This window comes from Peromyscus eremicus, chromosome 2, assembly GCF_949786415.1.
Source record: "Peromyscus eremicus chromosome 2, PerEre_H2_v1, whole genome shotgun sequence".
Classification (NCBI taxonomy): Eukaryota; Metazoa; Chordata; class Mammalia; order Rodentia; family Cricetidae; genus Peromyscus; species Peromyscus eremicus.
In genome coordinates, this window is record NC_081417.1 from 144,223,839 (window position 1) to 144,239,870 (window position 16,032).

Consider the following 16,032-nt stretch of genomic DNA (forward strand, 5'->3'; position numbering starts at 1 on the left):
TTTTGTTTATTTATTTATACTCGGGTTTTGTTTTTGGGTTTTTTGTTTGTTTGTTTGTTTTTTGAGGCTAGGTCTATGTATCCCTGGCTGGCCTCAAACTCAGAGATCTGGCAGGCTTTGTTTAGAAAGGAACACTTGTGGCGCACTCAGAAGGCAGAGGCAGGTAGATCTCTGTGAGGCCACCCTGATCTACAGAGTGAGTTCCAGGACAGCCAGGGCTGTTATACATGGGCCAAGTGTAATGACATTATACCATTATAACCCCAATATTTGGGAGGCGGGGGCAGGAAAATAGAGTTTAAAGCTAGCTAGCATGAACTACATGATGATTCCAAGGCCTGCCTGGGCTACATGAGACCTTGTTTTAAAAAGGCACACACAAAAAAGAACACTTTTCTGACACCTTATCCCAATCATCCACCCCATCCTTGGAAGGAATGGAAAAGCGGCAGTCACCATACTTGAGAACAAAACTTTCAAGTTGCTCCACCAATACATTACACCTCAAGTGATTTAAGAAAATCGGAGACGCCGGGCGGTGGTGGCGCACGCCTTTAATCCAGCACTCGGGAGGCAGAGGCAGGCGGATTTCTGTGAGTTCAAGGCCAGCCTGGTCTCCAAAGCGAGTTCCAGGAAAGGCGCAAAGCTGCACAGAGAAACCCTGTCTTGAAAAACCAAAAAAAAAAAAAAAAAAGAAAAAGAAAATCGGAGACCTTCCCGAGAAATACATTCAGCTGCTAAGACGAGCCGTAACCCTCATACCTGCTTTCTAGAAGTCGTGGTAATGCACCTGCAGTGGAGAGCAAATCAGAAGTCACCAAGTAACTCCATCCAACCACAGGACTTGGGGGGTGGGGGGCGGGAGGGGGCTCCACTAAAGCTTTTCAGGAAGGGATCCTGCTGATTTGCAGTTTCTCTATCTCTACACCTATTTACCCTTTGAAGTGGGTACTAACAGCCCACTCCCAAACGGAGACCTTTTGTACTGGGCGCTACAGTCGATGATGCAAACACCTTGGCAAAGTTCAGTTTGGTGCCAGGATGAGCCACTGAAGGCATCTGCGGCTGCCAGAAGCCTGAACACACACACACACACACACACACACACACACACACACACACACACGAGGGAGAAGGAGGGAGAGGAGAAGGGGGAAACAGAGACAGAGAGCTAGAGGGAGAGGCAGAGACACGGAAAGAGCAGGTCAGGTCACTGACCTCTCGAAACTTCCACCTGCCTCTTTCTTCCTGAGTGCCTTCAGCGGCAGATCAGATGTCAAAAACTCGGCAAAAAAATAAATAATAAAAGTCCCGTGATAGGACGACTTCCACCTCTGCCCCGGTGGAGCCTCCGGGACCCCTACAGCCTTCTGTACCTCCCAGCCAGCTCTCTGCTAGCCTCCCACCCCCGGCCCACTCTGCCCTTCCTCGCCGCCGAGGCCTGCCCCCTTCTCGGGACACCCCGAAGTCCCGAGACGGTCGAGCTCAGGCCCCCAGCACGGGAGCCGGCCCAGAGCGGGCGGCCCGGGTGCTGGCGCTGCAGGAGCCCGTCCCCGACTCGGCGCCCGCGGCGGGGACCGGGCGGCGGCGACCCGTACCTGTCAGGTCTCTTCCTGGGACGAGCAGCGGAGCAACTTCAGGAGCCCATGTCGGTCCGGGGGGCCCGGCCCCTCTCCCGGGAGCAGGGGCGCGGATCCCGGGAAGGGGGCTGGGGACCCGGGCAGCTCTAGCCTCTTCCCATGCTCCCCGCCCGGCGCCTGGCCGCGGCCGGACAGCGCCTCCGCCCGCCCCTGCGCACCGCCTCACACCCGCGCTCACACACACTCACACTCCCTCGCGCGCTCTCACACACGCACTCCCCTCCCTCCTCCTCCTCTGTTTATCTCCTCCAGCTGTCTGGGGACCCAGGAGAAGCCACGCACTGCGCCTGCGCCACGCAGTCTCCGCGCCCGCCCCGCGCAACACGGTCGGCGGCTACGCTACGGCGATGGCGCCCGGCAGTTTCCAGAATAGTGAGCGCGGGCCCCAGTCCTCCCTGCCCCCCCATCGCGCGCCCGGTCAACGTCTGCTGCCGGTGGCGCCCACTAACCTGCTAGCGGGGAAGCCCCCGCTCCGCAGGGGCCAATCGGCTTCACCGCTCGCGGGAACGGCGGCCTGTGGGCGGGCGGGAAAGCCAGACTCAGCCCTGGAGTATCATGGGAGTCGTAGTTTTTCGCCATCGCGGAGCTCCTGCAGCGTGAGCTTGCCCCGCCCGGTTACCATTAGTTACCTGGACGCACCTCCCATCCCATTGCCGGATAAAATGCTCTCTTCACACCTTTTCTGGGACCCAATACCATATGCTCGCCCAGAGTCCAGCACAGCCCCTCTAAGGGCTCGTCAAAACTGCCCCTGATCGAGTCAATTAGGGAACACCTCAGGTTAAGACCCAGAGTCCTCCCTGAGCCTCAGCCTACTCCTTCCCACTCTAGGGGGCTGCTGAAATAGCACATTCCATGCTGGAATTTTCCAGATCCGGAAGGAAGAGGATAAAAGAAAATCGTTCCTGCGTTGGGTGGCCTGCAGTAGTCAGTCACATGCTCTAGGAATGCAGATTGATGGCAGACAGGGTCCACCTAATACGAGTCCCTGCTGTTCTCAAAAGCCTGTGGAGTCCCAGATCAGAGCGGAGACACCCTCCTCTCTAAGGAAGTTCCCAAGGTGACAAGGGAGGCACTAAGGATAACAAGGTAGAGAGACCAGGAGCTTCAACTCAAAAACATTGTCATTACCTTCTGAGAAGAGGCAACATCACTTAGGGTGGTACATGGTAGGCCAACGTCCAATTAATAACACTTTTATTTTCACTGTATGGTCCCTTTGACAGGTACAATTGTTTCTGTGTTTTACAAAAGAGAAAACAAGCATAAAGAAGTTCAAAGCTTCTAGCCCAAGGTCACATAGCTGATAAGAAAACAGGGATTGAAACCAGGCAGAGCTTACCATCAAGGACTAGATACAAATATTTAGTGCTTAGAGTGTTGGTTTCATGTGTATCATTCTGTGTCTTTTTTGCCCATTTCTGTTCAAATCACGTGTGAATTAGTCTAACGATTTCTTTCCATTTGGAGAAGAACCTACCCCTTGTGAATTCAGCTCAGCTTTCACTGCTCTTCTCCTAAAAAGGTTGTGATCTTTCCCACATAGCTAGCTAGCTAGCGAGCTAGATAGATAGATAGGTAGGTAGGTAGGTAGGTAGGTAGGTAGATAGATAGATAGATAGATAGATAGATAGATAGATAGATAGATAGATAGATAGACGGATTGATCTATCTCAGTTGGGTGTGGTGTTACCTTTAAATCCCGGTACCTGGGAAGGAGAGGCAAATCAGATCTGTACTAGTGGAGGCTAGTGAGTTCCAGCCCCGCTGGGGCTGCAAAGTGAGAACCTGTCTCAAACAAAACAAAACCATAGACATTGAGACTAGAAGGCCTGGACATCTCTAGCTTCAGGCTGCAGCCTTGGTTAGGGTGACTGGGTTAAGAAAGCTACAAAGTAGCTAATATTTATCCTACATCTTCCAAGGGAGATTAAGTGTTTCCAGTGGATTAAACCACACTCCCACAATCACCGGGCTAAGAAGTGGCAGAGTTTGGCATCAAAACCTAGATCATTCTAATCCATTGGTAATCCTCATTATTTTAATAGGGGATTGTTCTAGGTGACAAGGTCGCAGAAATGACAAGGGAGGGAGTGGGTGGCATTGCTGTGACAGTATATATTTGTTGTCAGAATGAATGTTTGATGGCAAGGAACTGGAAGTAATAATAACCACAGTAACTACTGCTTATTTTCTGACTGGTATTCACTGGAGCCCCCAGGCTTGGTCACATGCTGTCTCCATATATAGTTCACATATATGTATTTGTATGTATACACATATACAGTCACACACACTAATTTATTAGATTTACATTAGAAAGGATACATAATACTCTTACTCTGTGCTGGCTAGTATTTTGTCAACTTCACATAAGCCAGAGTCACTGGGGAAGGGGAACCTCAACTGAGAAAATACTCCTACTAGGTTGGCCCGTGGGCAAGCCTGTAGGACATTTTCTTGATTAATAGTTGATGTGAGAGGGCCAAGGAGGACACAGTTCACGGTGGGTAGTGCCACCCATGTGTTACGGAATAATCATTCTGTACACTGTGAAGATGTGTCTTTGTCAAGGCGCCTTCTGGTTGGTTTAATAAAAAGCTGACTGGCCAATAGCTAGGCAGGAAGACATTAGGTGGATGAGCCAAAGTGTGAGGACTCTGGGAAGAAGGGCAAAGTCACAAGGAGTCGACAGCAAGATGCAGAGGAAGCAGGAGATGAACATGCTGTGCTGAAAAAAGGTACCACCACATGGTAGAGCATAGATAAGAAATATGGAGGCCGGGCGGTGGTGGAGCACGCCTTTAATCCCAGCACTTGGGAGGCAGAGCCAGGCCGATCTCTGTGAGTTCGAGGCCAGCCTGGTCTCCAACTGAGATTAAAGATGTGCACCACCACATCCAGGAACAACCTGGCAATTCTAACACCACACAACGGTTTTACATGGGCACAAGGAGACACAAACAGCCAAGGATGCTCCTTCCAGCTCTACTATAATAGCAAAAAGAAGTCACAAGAACTCAACTATCAGTTGGGCGGCAGTGGCACACACCTTTAATCCCAGCACTTGGGAGGCAGAGCCAGGCGGATCTCTGTGAGTTTGAGGCCAGCCTGGTCTACAGAATGAGATCCATGACAGGCACCAAAACTACACAGAGAAACCATGTCTCAAACAAACAAACAAACAAACAAACAAACAAAAAAAGAATAAATCTAGCCAGGCCTGGTGGCACATGCCTTTAATACCTGCTACTTGGGAGGCAGAGGCCAGATCTCTGAGTTTGAGGCCAGACTGGTCTACAAAGCAAGTTCTAGGACAGCTAAGCCTACACAGAGGAACCGTGTCTCAAAAAATCCAAAAAAAAAAAAAAAAAAAAGGAGTAAATCTAGCTCACCATTAGTAAAGGTTTGAGACCCTTTATGCTAGTCCCTCATTTGACCCAGAAAACTGGCCTAGTCTAGTTAAGTGAGTCACTTAAAGCCCTTTGTTGTCCAGGGGCCCAAACTCTGAGCTGCAGACTGCTGGTGTGGGGCAGAAGAACTCCTGATCATTGCCTGCACTGAATTCTTCCATTATCTTACTGATCTACATTCCTTGAAAACCTTACTTAGCTATGTGAAAAGAATTCACCAATCTTGTTCCCCAGATCTGAGTTTTGTTTCGTTTCTTAGGAGGTAGGGGAGAGAGAGAGAGACAGGGCCTTTCCGTGTAAGCCAGGCTGGTCCAGAACTCATTACATGGTGCTCAGGCTACCCTCAAGTTTGTGAGAATCTTCCTACCTCAGCCACCATGCCTGGCTATTTCTTTTGTCTTTCTGGACAGGGTCTCATGTGACCCAGTCTGGTCTTGATTTCTGAATCCTTCGGTCTGGATCTCCCAAGTGATGGGATTGTAGATGTATCCCACCATTCCCTCTACAAAAACTATTTTTCCTTTGTATGTGTATGTATAATGTATGCATGTGTGTGCACACATGGAGGTCAGAGGTCAAACCCAGGTGCTATTCTTCAGTGCTATCCGTCTCAATTTTTAAAATTAATTATGTATTTCATGCGGGGAGCATGTAGAGGTCAGAGAACAACCTTTTGAGAGTCAGTTTTCTCCTTCCACCTTGTTTTGAGGTAGGGCCAGGCAAGCTGGAGTACTAACTTTGGGCTAACTCTCCTGTCTCTGCCTCCCATCTCACAGTAGGAGTGTGGGGATGACAGATGTGTGTACCACTACCACATCTGGCTTTGTATGTGGGTTCTAGGGATCAAACTTAGGTTATGGTGTACACAGTAAGTGCTTTTACAAATAAGCCATCTCCCGGGACTCACCTTGGTGGGCTTTTTAAAAATCGTGTGTGTGTGAGTGTGTGTGTGTGTGTGTGTGTGTGTGAGAGAGAGAGAGAGAGAGAGAGAGAGAGAGAGAGAGAGAGAGAGAGAGAGAGGGTGATGGGGGCTCATGGCAATGTGCACCTTTGGGGACCAGAATTGGGGGCCAGAAAAGAACTTTGTGAAGTCAGTTCTGTCCTCCTACCTCTACATGGGTTCTGGGGATCCAACTCAGGTTACTTCTTGGACAGTATCTTACAGAGGAAGAAAGCCATGTTACATCATGCCTGGCATTGGAATATACATGCAGGCATGTAACTGAATCCATTTCACAGGCCAGTGCGCGTTCTCACTATTCCCTGGGCACCACGTTTTCCACTTCTGTTGTGAGGTATTGGCACTGGCTCACTAAACTGATTTCGGGACTCACTAATGGACGATCACCTGCCACTTACGTGGCTGTACGGCCTGATGATTGGCACTACTGAAGGAAGCTACAGCATTGTGAGCCACTCTGAGCACGAAGGCCATGCTTCCTATGAGTCGAGGAAGCGGAAGGAGTGACTGATGTTCCTCGAACCCGTAGCTCTCCAAGTCTGTAACATCTGTACAAACCAGGGAGGATGTGGCCTGGACGGCGTGGCGCAGTGGTGGTGTACTGAACAAGCCTGAGCCCTGGGCTCCAGCTGGAGGGTGGGGGTGAGGACACAGGACTTATCAGGAGGACCAAGTCACTCAGTGGTGGTGTACTGAACAAGCCTGAGCCCTGGGCTTCAGCTGGGGGGTGGGGGAGAAAACACGGGACTTATCAGGAGGACCAAGTCAGACAGTCACAGGTGAAGACTCTGAGCTGTAAAGTAATACAGGGATAGGAAGGTTTGCCTGTAGAGAAAGCTGGTGGGAATGTGCATATAAAGAGAGGCTGGGGGGTTGGGGATTTAGCTCAGTGGTAGAGCACTTGCCTAGCAAGTGCAAAGCCCTGGGTTTGGTCCTCAGCTCTGGAAAAAAAAAAAAAAAAAAAAAAAAAGACAAAATAACAAGAGAGGCTGGACAGGCTGATGCACATCTGTAATCCCACTTGGGAGGTAAAGGATTGAGGAGCAGCTTGGTCAGGCTTGCCTACATAGTGTATTCAAGGTCAGCCTGATACATAAGACCCTGTCTCAAAAAGGAACTCAGGTTGAGAGCTGGAAAACCTTATGTATTTAATCTTTCACCCTCTAACGGTGCCTAGGACACAGGATGAGATTGGAAGCTCCTTAAATACTAGTACAATGCTGTCTGATACAATCCCTCCATACTGGAAATGTTCTGCACTTTTGCTGTGCAGTATAATAGTTACTGCCCACAACTTTCTGCCTGCTATGGAAATATAGCTGAGAACTGATTTTTTTTTTTCCAAGACAGAGTGTCTCTGTAGCTCTGGCTGTCCTGGAACTCACTCTGTAGACCAGGCTGGCCTTGAACTTGGAGATCTGCCTGCTTCTGCCTCTTGAGTGCTGAGACTGAGAACCAAATTTTAAATTTCAATTAATTTTAATTTATTTAAATTGTGGCTAGTGTCAACCTTCTTAATCTTTTTTTTTTTTCTTGGTTTTTTGAGACAGGGTTTCTCTGTGTAGTAGCTTTGCGACTTTCCTGGAACTCACTTGGTAGTCCAGGCTGGCCTCGAACTCACAGAGATCTGCCTGGCTTTGCCTCCGATTACTGGGATTAAAGGCGTGCGCCACCACCGCCCGAAAGTGTCAGCCTTCTTAACAACTCAAATATATAGCCCAATCCTTTATTCTGTGAACAAAAGACTGAGGCTCTGAAAGATCCCAGTGACGTCAACAGGCTTGCACCAAGAGTGAATGGGAAGGGATTTGTAGATGTGGTTTAATGGGCACTGATGGGTAGATACACCAAAATGAGAACAATCTGGGTCTCTCTGAATGGTCCAGTCACAAAAGTGAGTGGTGTGGATGACTTTCTCTGGACCTCACATCCCTTCTATAAAACAAGGAGTTTTAAGCTGGGGATGGCGGCACATGACATCAATTCTATCACTTAGGAGATGGAGGCAGAAAGATTGCTGTGAATCTGAGGCCAGGTTAGGCTGCAGAGTAAGACCATATCTCAAATAAACAAAGACCAACAAGCCACACACACACACACACACACAAAAAAAAAAAAAAAAAAAGCAAACACAAAAAACAGTTTATGATTCTTGATTTGAAATCCCTTGTAATTCAGAGATTCTAATAGGGTAATTGGTGTGCCCTCCTTTCACAGTGCCACCTAGTGGTTGACTATGAACACTGTCTCTCCTTGCAGACAAACCTTTGGTCAGGGAGTCTGGAAGCCATGAGATTCCCCACTCTGACTACCATCCCCACACAAGACGTGGGCAACACTTTAATGCTGACTCTTCTAGAGAATGTTCCAGGGTGTTTCCTGACCAGTCACCTCTCACCTTCTGCATCCATAAGACCAGGGCTTTGTGGCAGCACTGAGTGGAGCCATAACTTCTATTTCAAAAGTCTCCTGTCCTTAAATCTGGCCTGCAGCTTGACGGATGCCTCCTCTACTAGGTTCCTGGTTTGATTTATCTTCTTCTGGAAGTGTCAGAAGGTAGAAAGTCATGAGCCCTGCCTTAACAGTCTGGGAACAGCTCAGATCTCCAAAGTCCCTGACTCCAGGGTCCTGAACAGTTCAGAGAAAGCTATCTAATTTTATGAGCCTCAGGTTGCACTATGAAGATAAAATACTCATCTAGGTCTGTGTTGTATGGTGGTGGCCTATGCCTTTAATCCCAACACTTGGGAGGCAGGGGCTGGCGGCCAGCCTAGTCTACAGAGCGAGTTCCACGACAGCCAAGGCTGTTACAACAAAGAAACTCTGTCTCCTTGGGGAGGAAAAAAAAAAAAAAAAGCAACTGTGGGGAAAATGATTTATTTTACCTTACAGCTTTCAGGTCACTCTCCCATCACTGAGGGAAGTCAGGACAGGAACCTGGAGGCGGGAGCTGATGCAGAGGCCATTGACGGGTGCTGCTTACGGGCTTGCTCAACTTGCTTTTTTATAGTACCCAGGACCACCAGCCCAGGGGTGGCAGCACCCACAGTGAGCTGGACCATCCCATATCAATCATCAAGAAAGCAGAGCCAGGCGGATCTCTGTGAGTTCGAGGCCAGCCTGGGCTACCAAGTGAGTTCCAGGAAAGGCACAAAGCTACACAGAGAAACCCTGTCTTGAAAAACCCAAAAAAAAAAAAAAAAAAAAAGAAAGCATGCCACAGGCTTGCCCACAGGCCAGTCTGGTGGGGGCATTTTCTCAGTTGAGATACCCTCTTCCAAAGTGACTCCAGCTCCTGTCAAGTCAACAGAAACCCAGCCAGCACAGCTGACAAAGATATGATCCAGACAGCTTCAACACAGGGAGTACAGAACAGAGGATTAGTGCTGGAGAGGTGGCTCAGTGGTTAGAGTCCAGCTCTTCCAGAAGACCTAGTTTAACCCCAGCACCCACATGGCAGCTCACAACTGTAATTCCATTTGCAGAGGATCCAATGACCTCTTCTGGACTTGGTAAGTGCTGCATGCATGTGATGCACAGACATACACACTGGCAAAACACCCAAACACAAGACTTTTTTAAAAAATAAAAAAATTAAAATTAAAAATTAAAAAAAGATCCTTAGTAGATAGAACCAGAGGGTTCCCTCAGCCTGGAAGGCTCTCAAGTTATCTCTTCCATTCCCCTGTGGGTGCCACTGATTCAATCATTTCCTCGGATGCCTCTTGCTCCTAAAGACCCATCTCAAACCTGGAGCCACCCAGAAAATCTGGGGAGTGAAAACATGCGAGCCTCTGAATCAAGAGGTCTGGAGCTCAGGCCCCACCTCCATCACTTTGAGTGACACTACCTGCAGCATGGCATTTTTCTCCTTAGCCTCCGAGTTTCATCAATAAAATGGGAGTGATTACATCATCATCATCATCCACTCCATTGTTAATATACAGATGTAAAAAACAGCAGTGACATGTGATCGCGGCTTGAAGGTCAGAGTTCTCTTCCCCAGCCTTGGGGTCCTAAGCACCACACGGGCCATGACCTGTATCCCAGACTGGCCTGGAAGTAACTGTGTATCCCGGCCCAGTCTTTGTGATCCTTTGCTTCAGCATCTCAAAAGCTAGGATTCCAAGAGTGAACCAACGTGCCCAGTCTAAGGAGCTCTCCAGCCTCTTACTAAGGCTTCTTCAGTCAGGCTGGTAAAGCAGAAGAGCTAAGGGCTTCCTGGAGAAAGTGGTATCCAGGCTGAAACCAGAAGGATTGGCAGAAGCAAGGTTTCCAGGCAAAGAAATACCATGAGCGGATTTGGGGAACTGGTTTAACCAGGCAGAGCAGAGTGTGGTTGAAAATGAGGCTGTGGCCAGATGGGAAGGGCCTTATAAAGCCATATTATGGACTGCGTCTCAGGCCATTTGAGCCACAGACCAATCACTTGGATTATCCAATGGAGACACTGAACAGCATGGACCAAACGGGAGGCAGGAAAGCTGACAGAGAAACTAATGCAGTGACCCAGGCAAAAGAGGAAGGTCACCTGGTAAAGGGGACAGAGGACGGGTAGACGTGGGCAGATCTGGGAGAATTACGAGGCAGGCTAGACTGGAGGAATGAGTGACTGAACGCTGAGAGCAGACTGATGGAACAGACACAGGAAGGGTGTTTTTCAGGACGCCTCAGAGGCGATCCGTTGTACCAAGATGAAGCAGTATCTCTTTCCTGGCTGCTGGCGGCCGGAAATTCATGACGCGAATGACAAGCAAAAGTGCTGCTGGAGCTCTGGCTTAAGAATTGAAAGAGCTGCCGGGAGGTAGTGGCACGCCTTTAATCCCAGCTCTCAGGAGGCAGAGGCAGGTGGATCTCTGAGTTCGAGGCCAGCCTGGTCTACAGAGAAAGTTCCAGGACAGCCAGGGCTACACAGAGAAACCCTGTCTCAAAAAACAAGAAACAAAACAAACAAAAAACAAATAAAACAAAAAAATACAACTGAAAGGGCTCTGTGTGTCTAAATTAGTGGTGGTAACCACAAAGTTCCTCAGGAAGCAGTGGGTCTTGGGGGGGGGGCAGTGCATTGAATTCCCACCTTAGCACATACAAGGCAAGTACTCTACCACTGAGCTGAACCCTCAACCTTTTCATTCCTGTTTTATTTATTTTCATTTTATGCACTTGGGTGTTTTGCCTGCATGTATGTCTGGGTACCCCATATGTGGCTGGTGCCCAAGGAAGCCAGAAGCAAGTGTCAGATTCCCTGGAACTGTTGTTACAAATGCTTGTGAACCACCATGTGGATGCTGGGAATTGAAATGGACTGCTCTGGAAGCAGCCTGTGCTCTTAACCACTGAGCCATCTATCTGGCCCTATTATTACTTTTTTTTTTTTTTTTTTCCTCTCGAGACAGGGTTTCTCTGTGTAGCTTTGTGCCTTTCCTGGAACTCACTTGGTAGCCCAAGCTGGCCTCGAACTCACAGAGATCCGCCTGGCTCTGCCTCCCGAGTGCTGGGATTAAAGGCGTGTACCATCACCGCCCGGCTTTACTTTTTTTAAAAAGTATTTTATTTATTTATCTTTTCCTTTGAGACAGGGTTTCTCTGTGTAGCCCTGGCTGTCCTGGAACTCACTCTATAGACCAGGCTGGTCTCAAACTCACAGAGATCCGCCTGCCTCTGCCTCCCGAGTGCTGGGATTAAAGGCACAGCTGCCACCACCACTGCCACCACCACCACCACCACCACCACCACCACCACCCTGGCAGTTTATTTTATTACATGCATATATGTGTCTGTGTGAATGTATGCCGAGTATGTGGATGTCCAGGTCAGATGATGATGGCACCAGATCTCCGGGGGCTGGAGTTATGAGCTGCCCAATGGAAGTGCTGGGAACTATCTCTCCAGTCCCTCTTTTCTATTTTAGTGTGAGGCAAGGTCTCACAAAGTTGCTCATAGTGACTGTGACAAGACGGCTTTTGGCCCACCCTGTGTCTGCTTGCTACCTAGTAAGGGGCATTCCTGTTACAGTCCAGGAGAACTAAAAAAAGAACTAAGTCGTCCCAGTTATACTGCAGCTGCCAATCCTGGCAAACTCAGAGTGCTTCCTGGTGTACGTGGGAAGGTGGGGAGAGACGGGATTTTTGCATAGTTTAAGTGACATCACCGTGCCTGGTCATCTGGGGCCCCAAAGAACAAACAGGATCCATACATTTGTCAAACCCGCTGAGAAAAATGACATGGAAAGTGAGATGTCCAAAAATCCTCTAAACAACCAGGCATGCTAGTGCATGCCTGTAATCCTACACTATAAAAGCTGAGGCAGGAGGATTGCTAGGATTTAAGACAACCCCCTTTTTTTTTTTTTTGGCTTTTCGAGACAGGGTTTCCCTGTAGCTTGTCCTGGAACTCACTCGGTAGCCCAGGCTGGCCTTGAACTCACAGAGATCGCCTTGTCTCTGCCTCCCAAGTGTTGGGATTAAAGGCGTGCGCCACCACCGCCCGGCTTTAAGACAACCTTTAAAAGGGTGAGGGATTCTGGAAATGTAGCTCAGCTGGTAGAGTGTTTGCCTAGCAGCACCAAAAAAGCCAGGTGTGTTGCCAAAGGTCTGTATTCTCAGCAGATGGGGGGATCAGAAGTTCAAGGTCATCCTTGGATGCTCCGCAAGTCTGATTCCTGCCTGGGCTACATGAGATGTATCTCAAAAAATCAAGAGAGGGCAGGCAGGGTTAAAGATGGCACCATGGTGTAGGCCTTTAATGCCGGCACTTGGGAGGCAGAGGGCAGCCTGGACTACATGGAAACCTTTCATAGTCACAGGAAAGGCTTTTTTAAAATGAAGTTCCATAATCATGACAAAATCCTGGAAGAAACTAGGAATAGAAGATATGTCAATGCAATAACAAAACTGTGGCCAACATTTCACTACATGGGTTAAGACAGTTGAAAGTGAAGACTGAAAGACCTCCTATACCCACGGATCAGCAGCTCAATTGTGGAAATGGCTGTATTGCCTAAAATGACTTACAATTCAGTCAAATCCCTAACCCTAACCCTACCTAAATTCCAGTGACACCCTTCACTGGGGGTGGGGAGCCTAAAATTTATATGGAAACACAAGAAACTCTATTAAAAGCAGTCCTCAGCAGGACAAGGCAGTGGGTACCACAGTATCTAATTCTTTTCTTGTCTCCTCCCCCGTACCTCTGCCTTTCTTTCAGACAAGGCCTTCTAGCTAGCCTTGACCTTTACAAGAGATCCACCTGCCTCTGCCTCTTGAGCGATAGGATTAAAGATGTGGGCCACCATGTCCTGTTATGCCTTGAACTTTTTTTTTTCTCCGAGACAGGGTTTCTTTGTGTAGTTTTGGTGCCTGTCTTGGATCTTGCACTGTAGACCAGGCTGGCCTCGAACTCACAGAGATCCGCCTGGCTTTGCCTCCCAGGTGCTGGGATTAAAGGCGTGCACCACCACCACCACCACCAGGTATAAAATGTTTTAAAGAGAGAGAGAGATGGCCTTGAATTTGATTTCTTCCTGACTCCACTCTGGAATGTCAGGATTACAGGCATGCAGCTACATATCCAGTTTAAAAATCCAAATACTTAAGAGTATTAAGGAGCGTAAGGAGCCAGGAGTGGTAGCACATGCCTTTAATCCCACCACTCAGGAGGGAGAGGCAGGTGGAACCTGCATGTTTAACGCTACTTAGTGATACGCAGTCTCAACAAAACAGGCCAGATGTGGTGGTGCACGATTTTAATCCCAACAGTCAGGAGATAGAGGCAGAGGCAAGAGGAGAATCCATGAGTTCCAGGCTAACCAAAACTACAGAGAGAGAGCACTCTGTCTCAACGACAACAAAACACACACACACACACACACACACACACACACACACACACACACACCAAAAAACAAATGAAAACAAAATCCAAGAGCAAAAGATGGTCCTCAGTTGATAGATGCCTTTCCTACAGCACAAACCCAGAGTTCAATCCCTAGCATCACTCACACACACACACACAAATAGGGACCTCACCGGGCGACGGTTGTGAACGCCTTTAATCCCAGCACTCGGGAGGCAGAGCCAGGCGGATCTCTGTGAGTTCGAGGCTAGCCTGGTCTACAGAGTAATTTCCAGGACAGCCAGCATTACAAAGAGAAACTTTGTCTCTCGAAAAACCAAAACCAAACCAAACCAAAACAAAACCAACCTAAATAAATGAATAAATAAAACAAGAATACTAATACAGAGATGCTGTGGTGGCAGGTTCCGGCGAACGTGTCGTTCCATAATGCTAACCATTTGCTTTTCCACAAAGGGATTAAAGTTATAGATACAGACAACAGCTTTCAGCGGGGAATGAACTCTGCTACTATTACTAGTAGGGAAAGTACATAACAATACCTCTTCTCACATCTCCCACAACAAACCTGCTCCATTTTTCTTACCACCCCCCACACTCCCCAACCCAACCCGGGCTTCTGACCTGGACATATTTGTGGCTCCGTGAAGGCCCCGCCGATGAGAGGCTGACAATTCTCTTGATGTCACGAAAACTTGGCTCGGTCTTGAAGACCCCTCTTTTTCTGCCCCAGAGTCCCTTTTCCCCACCAATGGACTGGATTCTTCTCACGGGGGTGGGAGGGGCTGGTGAGCAAACAGGAGAGAGGGCAAGGCTTCGCAAGGTTTTACAAAAGGCTCCACCCCAGCTATTTCCAGGCTAGGGATCTCCGTCCCACCCAGGAGGAGTTGAAAGGTGGCTCCACCCCTCCTTTAGTGGGTGTGGCTAAGAGCCTCTAAAGAAGGCTTAACAGGCTGAGATGTAGCGGTGGGAGGATGGGCCTTGGAGGTGACCATCTCTAGTCAATTGCTTGTTTGTTTTGGTGAGGGTTTTTTTTTTGTGTGTGTGTGTATGGGGGGGGGGGGGGTTCTAGTTTTTGTTTTTTTGAGTAGGCTACACTTTTGTAACCCAGACTGGCCTCGAACTCACTATGTAGCCCAGGCTGGCCTCGAACTTGTGTTGATTCTTCCTGCCTCAGCCTCCTTAGTGCTGGGATCATGAGTCAGGCGTTCACCACCACGTTGGATTGATTTGCTTTCTCAAGACCGAGTCTCGATGTAGCTCAGGCTGGCCTCCAACTCTCCATGTAGCCAAGGCTGACCTCCAATCTAAGATCCTCCCCTATGGCCCGCTGGATACAAAGATTTACAGGAGGGTTTGACCACACCCAACCAGGGCTTGTGATGTAATTTCTGTCAGAGCGGAAAGGGAATTGGGTGGGGGAGGAGCTGGCCGAAGACATCAGGAAGTAGGATTGTGTGACACTGGTTGAGTCACTGAGCAATCCGTCCACACCCTTGCTGCACAGACTTCTGTGGTCCACAAGATAAAGCCCCGAGACCCAACCTTCGATTTGAGTCAGGCAGGCCACTCTAGTCCCCCGGACTTCCAGCAACCTCATTGAAGGAATTATATAAAAAGTACACAGCCAGGGCTGGGGTGTCTCTCAGGTAGAGAGTAAGCTCAACGGCAAAATGAGTTGCTTGCATGCTGGAAACCGTGGGTTCAAATCTCGAGACAACAACAAAAGAAAAAGAAAATTTCAATGGAGTCTAAGGAACTGGGAGAATTTCAAGTTAGCTGGCAGATTTCCCAAGCAGGCTACTTTCAACCCAAATGATAGGTTTCCTCTGCCTTTAATCTTACTGATCGGTTCCTTTCCAACTATTCTTTCCCAGCTTCAAAGCATGTAACTTTAAAGTGTTTGAATGACCTATCCCAGTCAGGCACGATCCAAGCAATCCTCCTGCCTCTGTCTCCCTGAGGTTGTGGTGGGAAGTGCTCCGCTCTTCACATCTTGTTAGGAGCACATGCTGCCCACCGTTGTCATAGGTGATGTTAGCCTTGATCACATGGTACTATTTGCCAGATATCTCCATCGTGGTGAAACCATGTCTGTTTCCTCACTTTGTTCTTTCCACGCCCCACCCTTTCCATAGCACATCCTTCTGTGGGTTTTATGTTT

At 48.6% G+C, this 16,032-nt stretch overlaps 1 protein-coding gene across 4 annotated transcripts in view; it reads right to left on the bottom strand.

The window, feature by feature from the left end:
• Wdtc1 (WD and tetratricopeptide repeats 1) overlaps positions 1 to 15,209 on the bottom strand; it is a 66,497-nt gene extending 51,288 nt beyond the window's left edge. The window contains exons 1-2 of one of the 4 annotated variants that reach the window (XM_059255117.1): positions 14,997 to 15,209; positions 14,493 to 14,653 (exon numbers count right to left, since the gene is read on the bottom strand). The gene's annotated coding sequence lies outside the window, so the exon portion shown is untranslated. Of the gene's footprint in view, positions 1 to 1,218; positions 1,355 to 1,598; positions 1,971 to 2,089; positions 2,472 to 14,492; positions 14,654 to 14,996 lie in introns of those variants that run through there. The other 3 variants (XM_059255119.1, XM_059255118.1, XM_059255120.1) reach the window with 3 other exon arrangements.
• Positions 15,210 to 16,032: the final 823 nt, after the last annotated feature.